Raw genomic sequence first — 12,936 nt, forward strand, 5'->3', positions numbered from 1 at the left:
GCTCTGCTATCTCAGCTAGATGGTGTAGAACTGAAGGGGGTTGAGATATGAGCTTGGGGACCAACAGATAAACATATAGCTAACCTTCCATCAAGCTTCTAAATGCTATGTGTTAGAAAAACCACAAATCAAGGTAGAGATGAGATCAAAGTAATGGACCACTTTAGTATCTCCCAATTATTAATTTAGTAATTGCAGTTGATTTTCTTAACTTAAGGAAACTACTGCAGTTTGTTTCCATAAGTTAAGAAAAGCCGCAACTCCATAAATCAAGGTAGCTTTTGTGTTAAATTAATGGAGCTTAACATTCTCCCACTTGGTCCATACTTCCAAACTTAATGTCTTAACTTAAAAACCATTGATAATCTGTATTAAGTAATAGGTACATGAATCATGGCGATAAGTCCTCTAATGACGAGTATTACCTTCCATGTATTACTATGCATTTATTCTTATTATAATTTATCTGGCAATAATATCTTAATGAATAAACCCTATGTTTATTCTTGGTCCTTCTTAAATGAATTTTCTCAAATCAACTTAAGGTGCATATAAATATGAGAAAAAACATCACAATTATTAAGAATTTCATTAACATTGTCCATACAATGACAAAACTGCATAATGGAACCAAGTCCCATATTCAATACATGATCCTTGAAATTAACTGTGGCATGCCCTTAATCAAAGGATTATTGATCATTAAATCAGTGCTGACGTGCTCAATGACCACTTTATTTTCTTTAACACATTCCCTTATAGCTAAAAACTTAATGCCGATGTGTTTATTTCGACTCCCACTTTTTTAGCCATAAAACCAGCAGCTGAATTATCACAATATATTCTTAATGGCTTAGAGATAGAATCCATAATTCTAAGCCGAGAAATGAAATTCTTAAGCCATACACCATGTAAAGCAGCCTCAAACAGGATATACATAAGCATGTAGTCTTTGGTCCCTTAAAGGTACCTCATTACTTTCTTTGCAGCTCTCCAGTGGTCTAAACCTGGATCACTCTGACATCGTCCCAACATTCCCAATGGGAGCTACACTTGGTGAACAATCCTTCATCCGAAATCTCTCTAAAATTTTATTAATATAGGTTTCCTGTGACACACCCAAGATGCCTCGAAATCTGCCAATGACATAAGATGCCTCACCTATATCCTTCATATCAAAATTTTTAGAGAGGAATTGTCTCACCTCATGTAGCAAACCCTTATCATTGGTCGCTAGCAAAAAGGTCATCCATATGTAAAACAAGAAAACAAATTTTACTCCCACTAACCTTCAGGTATATACATTGATCCATAATGTTTTCTACAAAACCAAAAGAAGAAATTACACTATGGAATTTCAAATACCATTGGCGGGATGCTTGTTTTAAACCATACAATGACTTCTTGAGCTTGCAAACCAATTGCTCACCATGACTAGAGGGGAATCAATGAAGATGTGTTATTAATGAAGAAGTGTTGTCAATCATTAATGACGAAGTGTTATTAATGAAGAAGTGTTAATAACCATCGTCTTTTAGTACCAGTGTGAACATGCAGTGAATCATATGTGACATTGTTTTGTAAATTAATGCAGTAAAGACCATTAGACAAAATACCATTCCCAACATAATCAGATTTATAGAATAGACTGAAAGATTTTTCTGAAAAGTTTAAGGAATATCCAAAAGGTACAAGCCTTGAAACTGAAATCAAGTTTCTAGAAAAACTTGGAACATAAAAGGTCTTTTCTAACTCCAAAACAAACCAATACTTAAAGTTAAATAACATGTTCCTATAGCTTCTACATGCGAGCCCATCTTGTTTCCTGATAAGATGCTTTGCTCACTTCCCACTGGCTTCCTTAGGTTTTGCAAAACTTTGCAAGGAATTCGAAATGTGAATTGGTGATCCAGAATCAATCCACCATGTGTTAATATTAACATTAACCATATTAGATTCATAACAGACAAACGAGATTACTTCCTCAAGTTCGGGAATGTCAGAACGAATTTCAGAGAAATTTGCAGGTTCTACTACTGCATCAAAATAAAAATCACATGCTTATGTTGAGGCTTAATAAACCTTCATGTTCTACCAATGTAAAACATGGTAAAAAGAATTGAATCAAATGACATGAAAATTGCCTGTGGGCTAAATTTTCAATTCAAGCAGATTCAATAAAACTTTATGAACTTTCATGTTTTACCAATGTAAAACATGCTAAAAAGAATTGAATCAAATGACATGAAAATTGCCTGTGGGCTAAATTTTCAATTCAAGCAGATTCAATAAACTTTATGAACTTTCATGTTTTACCAATGTAAAACATGCTAAAAGGAATTGAATCAAATGACATGAAAATTGCCTGTGGGCTAAATTTTCAATTCAAGCAAATTCAATAAAACTTTATGAACTTTCATGTTTTACCAATGTAAAACATGCTAAAAAGAATTGAATCAAATGACATGAAAATTGCCTGTGGGCTAAATTTTCAATTCAAGCAGATTCAATGAAACTTTATGATAAAACTTATTAATTCATAACTCCTGTGGGTAGGTTATGAAATTTTATCCTAATTAATCACATAAATATAATAAAAATTCCTGTGGGATAAAATTTATTATATTCAGTGTAATTAATTACAATTTAATGTCTAAATAATCTTTATGTGATCTTGCCAATCAATATATAATTTTATTTAATTAAAGATGCTGTGGCTACTCTCTAATTAATTAAAATTACATGGATCACTAGACATTAATTTTGTTGCATAAACAAAACTTAACCAGAGAGAAAAACTGAAGCAGCGTTGATCTACTTTGCACTTGCATAGCAAATGCAGTTCGAAGGCTTGCTGGCTTGACTTCAGCCTCCGTCCTTAAGTTCAGCGTAAATTTTACAATGAATATGTAATCAATTATAAAATTTACAGAGTGCCATTATTCGATAATGATGGGATCAGGAGACGCGGCTAACGAATTCAAGAACCATCATATAAACATATATTGAATAGCATGGCACACGCTAACACACAAATTGTGCAAGTCTTTAAGGCTACTAACTGCACCACTAGATGTGTCAGCTAGAAGCCTTGCTACATAAATACATCCATTTGAAAATATGGCCAAGTTTACTCTTCCATAAAAATAATTATCAAATAATAAAAATGTTGGATTACCTTAAAAATTAAGGGGCACTGGCTCTTACCATATGATCAAAAAAAAAAACTTTGTTCTTTAAAAAGTGATATAATTAAAAAACTTCATATAACACTTTTAAATATCTCGTGTTTATTTATATCAACAGGAAACCCCTTAGGCTATAATCCCAATAAGAGTTGGACGCTTGCTCTTAAAACATGATCAGAACTACTTTGCACATCAAAACTATTTACAATTGAAAAAATCCATTTGAGCTTACCATTAAACAGTTCCAATTATAAATTAGAAAACTGCAAATTTGAAATTTTTATTTTATATATATATTATGGCCTTCTGTCTATCAAAAGGAAACTTGGAGTCTACAACAAGTTAAACAAATGAGCACTGCATTGTCATAGACATGACCTAAAATCCATTCATGGGAGCATTGGAAATAAATAACAGCCACGCAGGCCCATCTGTGATCAGATCCAATATACAGCTCGAGGTTGAAAATCCCTTGCGTTGCATATCTGAGTTCCAATATTGGATATGCCAACCAATTGAAAAACAACCAATCACTATAATTCCTTTCAAAGTTACGGTATTGATTTATTTTTTGCAAAAACTAGGTGCCATTACAACAGTATTCTGTCTCAGGGAATATGGACATTAATATAGGTCCATTGAACTCTTAAATTTTATAGTCATTTGTATAAATTTTATAGGCAACATAACAACAGCATTCTGTAAATACCACTAGGTGTATTTACGACAAAATCCGGAGCAGATGAGAAAGTAGCCGAAGATAGGCACCCAGTACAAGGCACAAGAATCACTCAGGTAAATTCCTGCCAGAGCCACTATTACTTTTGCCAGAAGGTAATGTTATCCCTTGCCATGTCAAGGGCCAAGGAAAATCACCTAATTGAACCCTGCTCAGGCAAGAGATTTCAGGATCTTACCTTCACATAGTTCAGGAAGGCGATTAACCCATATAATCTTGACAAATCGACAAGGGTAACTAAAGTAAACGTCGTTGTCACTAGTGTGCCTCTAATAGTTGCTACCTGAATGCTCCTTTTAGCACATAATTTATTACTTTATGCAATATTATGCTCTTCCAGGAGGAAGTCAAAACGGTAGCTCAGCCTGAGATATCACTAACACCCTGAGGAATGAGATCTGAGCAATTAACACCCCTCTTATAGTTCCATCATAGGCAATTTCTTTAGGCAAACCCAACAACTTCGCCCTGATCATAAGTTAAGCAACTACCGGCCAATTCACGATCTCACAAATTCAAGCTACCTGGAAACTCCATATCAAGCTTCTAAACAAAACCACGCCATCTAGACTATGACCCTCTGGGAATTGAACTCATGACTACGAATTAACCAACTGCAAAATTATATTTTATGACTCTACAGGAATCAAACTAATGACCACCAATTAACGCATTGCAATGGTGGATTTTGACTCTATGGGACTCGACTTCATGACTTCTGGTTAGCCAGTTGCAAAGTCATATTATATGACACTGGGAACTTAAACTCATGACGACTGGTTGACACTGCAAACGCAGATAACATTTTATGGAAATTGAACTCACGACAAATTGCAAACACATATAACAGGACTCTATGCATTCAACATTATGTATGTGAACCCAAGTTATCTGCACAACAAAGGATTGTTTGCCACCGCTAACTTAACAATATTGTATTATTATCCAACCAACCCATTGGAATAAAACCATTACTGTTCGATGGACATAGTAACCAGTATGGTATACCAACCAAATCCAACATCAAGGACGTTATCTAATAATTTTTGATATGATAGAGGAGATGTTACGAAGATTGGCTCTGGCCGTATGATATAATTCCTAACTCTAAATTCATGTTCAAATGAGTATTATGCTATAATATTGCATTTAAATACCACATCCCTATTCCTGAATAATTGCTTGTCTCATTTACATGCATGCGTGAACAATAATGTGAAAATATTTGAAGGGGTCTGTAGTAAAATGAAAATAAAATGTATGATCCTCGGAGACCACGTAACTATGGACAGGGATGCTGGAAACAATCATTGTTTTGACGCAAATTTCATTTGCCGATTGGCCAACTACACACAGGGTTGCGCAATCTTCAGGATAAATAAAATTTCTAATGCTATTCGAATCGCACACCAAGGCAGAGGCAAAAAGGCTCTGATACCAAATGTTAGACATTCTGCAGTTTTAACAATGATTCTGCATGCAGAAAAAACTCAAAGAATCATTAAACCTTATTGCCCAGGTATACGAGTTACCTCCAGCCATTGGTGATGTATTGATGCAGGCCACAGTCCACAAGCTTCTCCTTCAGCACTTCAGCTTCTGTCCAAGCAAAAAAACACAAAATTCTGAAGGCACTTCTGAGCTCTGCTATCTCAGCTAGATGGTGTAGAACTGAAGGGGGTTGAGATATGAGCTTGGGGACCAACAGATAAACATATAGCTAAGCTTCCATCAAGCTTCTAAATACTATGTGTTAGAAAAAACACAAATCGATGTAGAGATGAGATCAAAGTAATGGACCACTTTAGTAGCTCCCAATTATTAATTTAGTAATTGCAGTTGATTTTCTTAACTTAAGGAAACTGGTTTCCATAAGTTAAGAAAAGCCGCAACTCCATAAATCAAGTCAGATTTTTTGTTAAATTAATGGAGCTTAACATTGTGGTCCTCCTATCGCTTTGAACTACATCAAGAAACAATAAAACAGCTACCTTTCCGCTTTCAACATACGTTTGTCTGTATAATATCTACTTCAATCCAGGCTAATATCGAATCCTCATAAAACACAACTTTGAGATATTAATATTCATTCATGTATAGAGAGAATAACATAGATGAGGTTACGTTTTCCCTGAGATGCGTGTTCTATCAAATAGCTGGCTTACCATCGAGTGTTGGGGTAAAACTCAACAAAAGTAAACGGAAAGTTTAAAAGCTAAAAACACAAAGAAAAATAAAAATTGAAAATGTAGCTTTTAAAGAAAACAAAAAGAATTTGATGAACTTAAAAAACAAAATACAAATAAAGAATTTAGTGAACTTAAATATAAAAAAATAATAATTACAATTAAACAGAAATAAAGAACGCAAGCAGAGGGAGCAAGGATTTCTCATCAAAATGCAAATCTCTTAAACATCATCTTTGGATACCATGAAGTCTGGGAGCGCAATTATTACATCCCGTCACTTGAAGAGAGTAAACTACTCGCTCGTTTTAGATGACATAGATCCACTGCAGTTACGGGAGCCACTGTAGACAAAGATAAAAATGATTCGCTATTGCTTAGTTTGAGAATAACACTATGTCAATAAGGAATTAAAGTCTTTAGTAGATATTTATTATACCCTATAGGAGAGAGACATTACACATTATGTCGTAGTTTATTATTTATTTACATGTAAAACTAAGAATAATTAGCCACTTACTATGAGTTAATTATCAATTGCACCAGATGTTGCAAAGGAAATGCAGTAAGGCCTGAATTCAAGAAGAATAACTTGAGTTTGAACACCTACTAATTATACACCTTAAATGCCTACCATGTAGCAAAAATGAAACCTTGGAGCACTTGTTCTATTTTTCAAAATATGCTCATCCTAAGGTTTTCCTCTCATTGATCTTATCTAATATTCCCCCAAAGAATTAAGTATTGGGAGATTCTATCTCCTTAGCGATAGATTTTCACACAACACAGTACTAGATTATAATTGGTATCTTATATCTTTGGATCACAACAAAGATATAGGAGAATGTATCTTGACCTCAAAAATCAATTCATTTTTCATATGGAATATTTCAATCAATTACAAAGTGAAACATCAATCAATTGTAAAGCATTTCCAATACATCTCTCAAAACAGTCTCCATGTCCTACTTATGTATACCACCCTGCTCAGACAAATACATCAAATCAGAAGGAGAATATTAGCTTAAACAACAATGGATATGTAGAATGATGACTTTGGAAGAAGCGTAGAGTACTAAAGATTTACCATTCACATTAAGAATCATAAATCCTATAGCAAAATACCACAAAATAGGATAGCAGATAATGCATCAGGGGTGTGTATCAGTTATAATTCAAGAATAGGTTTTAAAAAAAGACAGAGGATGACAAAGCAAGGTCAGACCAAGGGAAATATTGCATACATAATTCTTTTTGAGACCAAAGTTGTTGTGCACATAGAAAATGTTACTAATCGGATTCCAACCACGTTGTTCAAGTCATCATCCAAAGGTCTCTTGATATATTTCTGAAATCAAACTGGCTATTTGGAGCCAAGTGAGCCTGTACATTTAAAATAAATTAATATTTTAGAACAAATTAGATGTAGAGTAAATCTTAATTAAAAAAAAAAAAATCAAACTTGAATCATTAAATTTTACTGTGTTCTTAGATTTCATAATCCTATTCTATATTTGCTTGTTGAAATTCGTGTTCATAGAATGTAATTTCCTTGCCCTATTCTCTAGCTTGATCATTATTTTTCCTCTTTCAATAGAAACCATTATGCTATTAATTTCCCATGCCCAATTTAATTTTACTTCTGAATACGTAACTTATACCCCATGTATTTTTCAAAAGTAGTCTCCAACTCATCAAAATAACAAACTAAATCTTCAACAAGAATTTCTTCATATCTTAATCAACTAAGATATTATCATTTCCAAGCACTCCAAAAACTTCCAACCATCATTAATATTACTTTTACTATTTCCGGCATTGCTAATGTTCTAATAACCTTGACTTATGATAATTGAGAATTTTTCTTTACGACTTTCTGTTCAGGTATGTCAGTGATTAATTCTTTCTTCAAGTTCATGTTCAAGAGGCACTTGGATGGAACAAATTTGAGTGCTAAAAATTTCATGTTTGTAGGTGAAGGCTTTAGAAACCATTTGTCTCGTATAGACCTCTTGGTTTTTACAGTAAATTAGTAACAGGGTTCTTTCAGTCCATATATTCTTTTACTATAAGAATATTATCTCCGATGTAACCTTATGTGTCAACTATCCTATCATATTGGATCAAATTATGTCTTTTTATTCAGAACCAAATACCTCGTCGTAGGCATTTGTCAAAATGTATTATTTAATTGGAATATGGATCTACAACGGATGACTAGGTAGGACACTTCTAAAATAAATCAAAGTCTCTTTAGTTGAAGCACTTGACAAGTGTGTGCAAATTTATTTTATTTGTCATGACCATGTTATAGTTTAGTTGAACTTAGTATTGCCTATCTAGTTCACCTTTAAGTTAGCATATGTGTGCCTCGTGCCAATTAAGGTGTGGGAAAATCAATAATATGTATTGTGTATTCTCTTGCTAGATAATAAGAAAAGGGAAGATTAATAATGGAATCTAATTGAGAAATATGTAGATATTTGTATCCTTTAGAAAGTCATTTGTGCCATACCTTATTTACTCTAAAAATGTAAATCTACTAGAGCTATGCAAGATAAGGTAGTTGCAAAATATACTTTGGATTGATTTATTGTTATAGTAAATAATTCCTTAAAATTTGTTCCATTACATAAATCTTTGATGAGGGTTACAAGGAAAGAATTATAACTTCTTTCTTTATATATGCTAAGGTTGCTATCGAGGCCCAAGTTGGTGGCTATGGATTTTGAGTGGTTGAGAAAATTCATTCCAAAGTCGTTGGTCATGGAGTTTGAAGAGTCAAATAGGTTCATTCCAGAATCCAAGGTTTACCATTGAAAGGGAAATTTCTAAAGTTTGCACTATGTTGGCACTCTAGGGAAGGAGTAATAGAACATAACTCAATGAACTCAGACAAAAAAATATAGGGAAGCAACTTTGTGAATGTACTTATAAAGCATTATCTCTTATGCTCTTGAAGGCGTGTCAGCAAAAGTAATTTAGGTGTCATAGTTTTGAATTCAATATGTTGTCTATTCGGCATCACTGAGCCCAAGAGTCTCACGACGCCATCCAACAGCTCTCTCAAATCCATTTCTAGAACATTGATAATATTCAAGAGCCTGCATTATTTCTTGTTGATTATTCATAAAAAAGGGACAATATTGAATGACTGGTTCATTCAGTGGATTCCCCGCAATTAGGAAGAATCTTCAGGGAATATTTGACTTGTTCTAAACACTCAATCCATTGCCATAGCTTTATTGAGTAGTTTGGTGAGCACCAATATCTCATGAACTAAGATCTCCAAAAATTACCTCACCTTCTCCAACATAGACAAATGCATTCAAACACTCTAGAATAGGTTGATGAAGAACAACTCCTGGCTTCATTGTGAAATCCAAGAACATTGTTGGAGTTTGGGTGTATGCAAGGGACATAATGCCCAAAGCTTCTCCAATTATAAAAACTGCTCTAACACCATATTTCTCAACCTTTGGTATATCTTTACCTTCCAATTCTTTATATGTAGGTTCAATCATATACAAAAAACCAATGTCTTGTAAGTCGTTAACTGAATTGGAAATAGAGAACCTTAAATAAATTATCTTGTTAGAAACAAAGGTAGATACATTTTGTCTTTTGATGAAATATTTACCAAAAGTTGGGAGCCAATATGGACCCCTTTTCTTGCTGGAATTTCACAGTGGACTATACCTCTTCCAGTTTTCATGCACTAAAAAACATAATAAACTTTTACTTAGAATGTTATCACAACTTCCAATGACCTAGGTCTAATACTCAATGCTTAGATCAATCCTTCTTGACCTTAAAAGAAAGTTCATCAAAACCACAAGAGAATGAAAATTGTCCAACCTGCAGATCACTAGCTTCATCAGTACCCTGATGTCCTGCAAAATATTGATGTGTAAAAGCTCCATGTAGACAAGACATGTCCTGTAAGTTATTTGACGAAATTGGCTCTCAAATAGACAAATAACGGGTTGAAGGCCCCACACAAATGATCAAACATTATAAATGGAACTTATTTTAGTCAACTGTCATGCTATAAATTCCCTTCCCATTAAGAAATTTAAGCAGAGCATGACAGTAAGCATGATTCTCGAAATAATCCAGTCACCAACGAAATGTATTGGTGCTTACCCCATCTTCTCAATGCAGAAGGCAACCATTTCCTCTTCTAAAATATACAGAAGAAAATATATCCATGTCTGGTAAATAAATATATGATTCCATTAAAGGCCCAAGTATTGGCAGATGAAGCTTCTATAGGATGGGTTTACCTTGAGCATGTATGTGATAGTGTCAAAACCTGAACAACAAAAGGAAGGACAATACAATTAGTTTTCCGTAAAAGAAAAAGAATTGTACCTAGGCTTCCATAGTAGATACCACACACACAATGGAAAAATCGAAGTGTTATTGAGTTTTTAAAAAGGAAAAAGATTGTACCTCTGTGAGGATGGTTCGAAAAGCTAGCAGGAGGAGAAATTGCAAGCCAAATTAAATTTAGCATTAAAAAAATACTTCCCTTGACAAACCACATTAGCAAAATGACAAACATTCAACTCAAAATTGAAAACTTATGTTCTAGTCTAATCAAGATCGATAGTGTTTATCATAACCCAACAGTAGCCCAAGCAAGCTCAAATTATTTTCTTACATGAGAAGGGAAAGAGTTTGAATCTCATGATCTGCTTGCTAAGTGAACTAGGTTCAATTTAATTGAAAATTTGTCCAAAAGAAGGAAAGGATCCAAATTCTTCAATTCAGGCCTGCATGCATATCAATATCCAAAATTTTGATGAAATCGAAACACTAGACATCTAAAAAGAAAAAGAAACTCCAAAAAATACGAACTTGTTATCTGGATCCAAGTGAGCTTGTACATTTGAAAAATATTAATATTTTAGAACAAATCAGATTCATGTAATTTTAGAACAAATCAAATGCCTTACATGAATGAAGTGGGCTTTCACATGAACAAGATGAGAAGGAAAATATGATTTAAAGTGATCAAAACTTACAATGATGAAGGCATGAAAAAATAAACTAGCCCCAACAAGACATCACCTATGATTCTTAATAATTAACAACACTTTCCATATAAGCTCGGTATGGTATATGTAGGTGAAGGACAAAATGGAAGAATTCATTTTCCATAAAATTTTAACAAAGGAGGAGAATGTATCTTGACCTCAAAAATCAATTCATTCTTTGTATGGAATATTTCAATCACTTACAAATTCAGTCATGAATCATTTGTAAATCATCTCCAATACATGTCTCACAACAGTCTTCATGTTCTTCTGATATATACACACATGCTTCACTAGGTCTTTTCAAACCCAGAAGTTGGTTTAAGAAGCTCTTCTCATGAGTAAATAGGGATCATCTTGGTTGGGTAAGTGTCATTGTTTGCAACAAAGGAAAACATCTGAACATGAAACCTATTAGAGAAATTTTCTGCTTATCAATTTTGGAAACTTTCATGCAAAAACCTTTCAAACTATCGAATGAAAGGGTTAAACTTAATGCCTCAAGGCTTACTGTGTGGTTCTACAATCCAAGCTTGGTATGATAAGTCTCCCTATATAATAAAATTATTGTCTTCAAGAAACTATTAACATGATGCTATAATTAAGAGAATTACTAACCGTAAAACATTTACATTCTATTGAGATTTATTCAAGAGAGACGAAACATTGGAGAACTGCAAGAAAAGGCACTTTGCTACAAAGCCGATGAAGGGAAACTTTCCTTAGAGAGTTTGTAACAATAAATCCTTTAAATACAACAAGCTTCATCTGGAATAGATGCAGATATAGATACAGATAAGGGTTCAGCTCAAACATTGACATCCAAAGACAATTATGCACTATGACATTTACTAGCTTTGGGTAGTTAACTATCACTGAGCTTTCACACTCAACTCCAGTGAAATCCATACACTAGAGATTGGCCACAAAAATTTTCACATTTCTTAGCCATCATAGTTTCTACAGTAAATTAGTAACAGGGTTCTTTCAGTCCATATATTCTTTTACTGTAAGAATATTATCTCTGATGTAACCTTATGTGTCAACTATCCTGTCATATTGGATCAAATTATGTCTTTTTATTCAGAACCAAATGCCTCGTCATAGGCGTTTCTCAAAATGTATTATTTAATTTGAATATGGGTCTAGCACGGATGACTAGGTAGGACACTTCTAAAACAAATCAAACTCTTTTTAGTTGAAGCGTTTGAAAAGTCTGTGCAAATTTATTTTATTTGTCATGACCATGTTATAGTTTAGTTGAACTTATTATTGCCTATCTAGTTGACCTTTAAATTCGCATATGTGCAGCTCATGCCAATTAAGGTGTGGAAAATCAATAATATGTATTGTGTATTCTCTTGCTAGATAATAAGAAAAGAGAAGATTAATAATGGAATCTAATTGAGACATATGTAGATATTTGTATCCTTTAGAAACTCATTTGTGCCGTACCTGATTTACTCAAAAATGTAAATATACTAGAGCTATGCAAGATCAAGTAGTTGCAAAATATACCTTCGATTGATTTATTGTTGTAGTAAACAATGCCTTAAAATTTGTTCCATTACATAAATCTTTTATGAGGGTTTCAAGGAAAGCATAGCTATCTTGATTACCAATTATAACTTCTTTCTTTATATATGCTAAGGTTGCTATCAAGGCCGAAGTTGGTGGCTATGGATTTTGAGTGGTTGAGAGAATTCATTCCAAAGTCGTTGGTCATGGAGTTTGAAGAGTCGAATAGATTCATTCTAGAATCCAAGGTTTACCTTTCAAAG

General features: G+C 33.6%; 1 pseudogene; it reads right to left on the reverse strand.

Moving 5' to 3' along the window:
- Nucleotides 1–9,127: 9,127 nt before the first annotated feature.
- Nucleotides 9,128–12,260, reverse strand: LOC149154309 (pirin-like protein; annotated as a pseudogene).
- Between the last annotated feature and the right edge of the window lie 676 nt (nt 12,261–12,936).

The sequence above is a fragment of the Pinus tabuliformis genome, chromosome 9 (assembly GCF_031772625.1).
Source record: "Pinus tabuliformis cultivar Carrire ecotype Pingquan chromosome 9, CPIR1, whole genome shotgun sequence".
Classification (NCBI taxonomy): Eukaryota; Viridiplantae; Streptophyta; class Pinopsida; order Pinales; family Pinaceae; genus Pinus; species Pinus tabuliformis.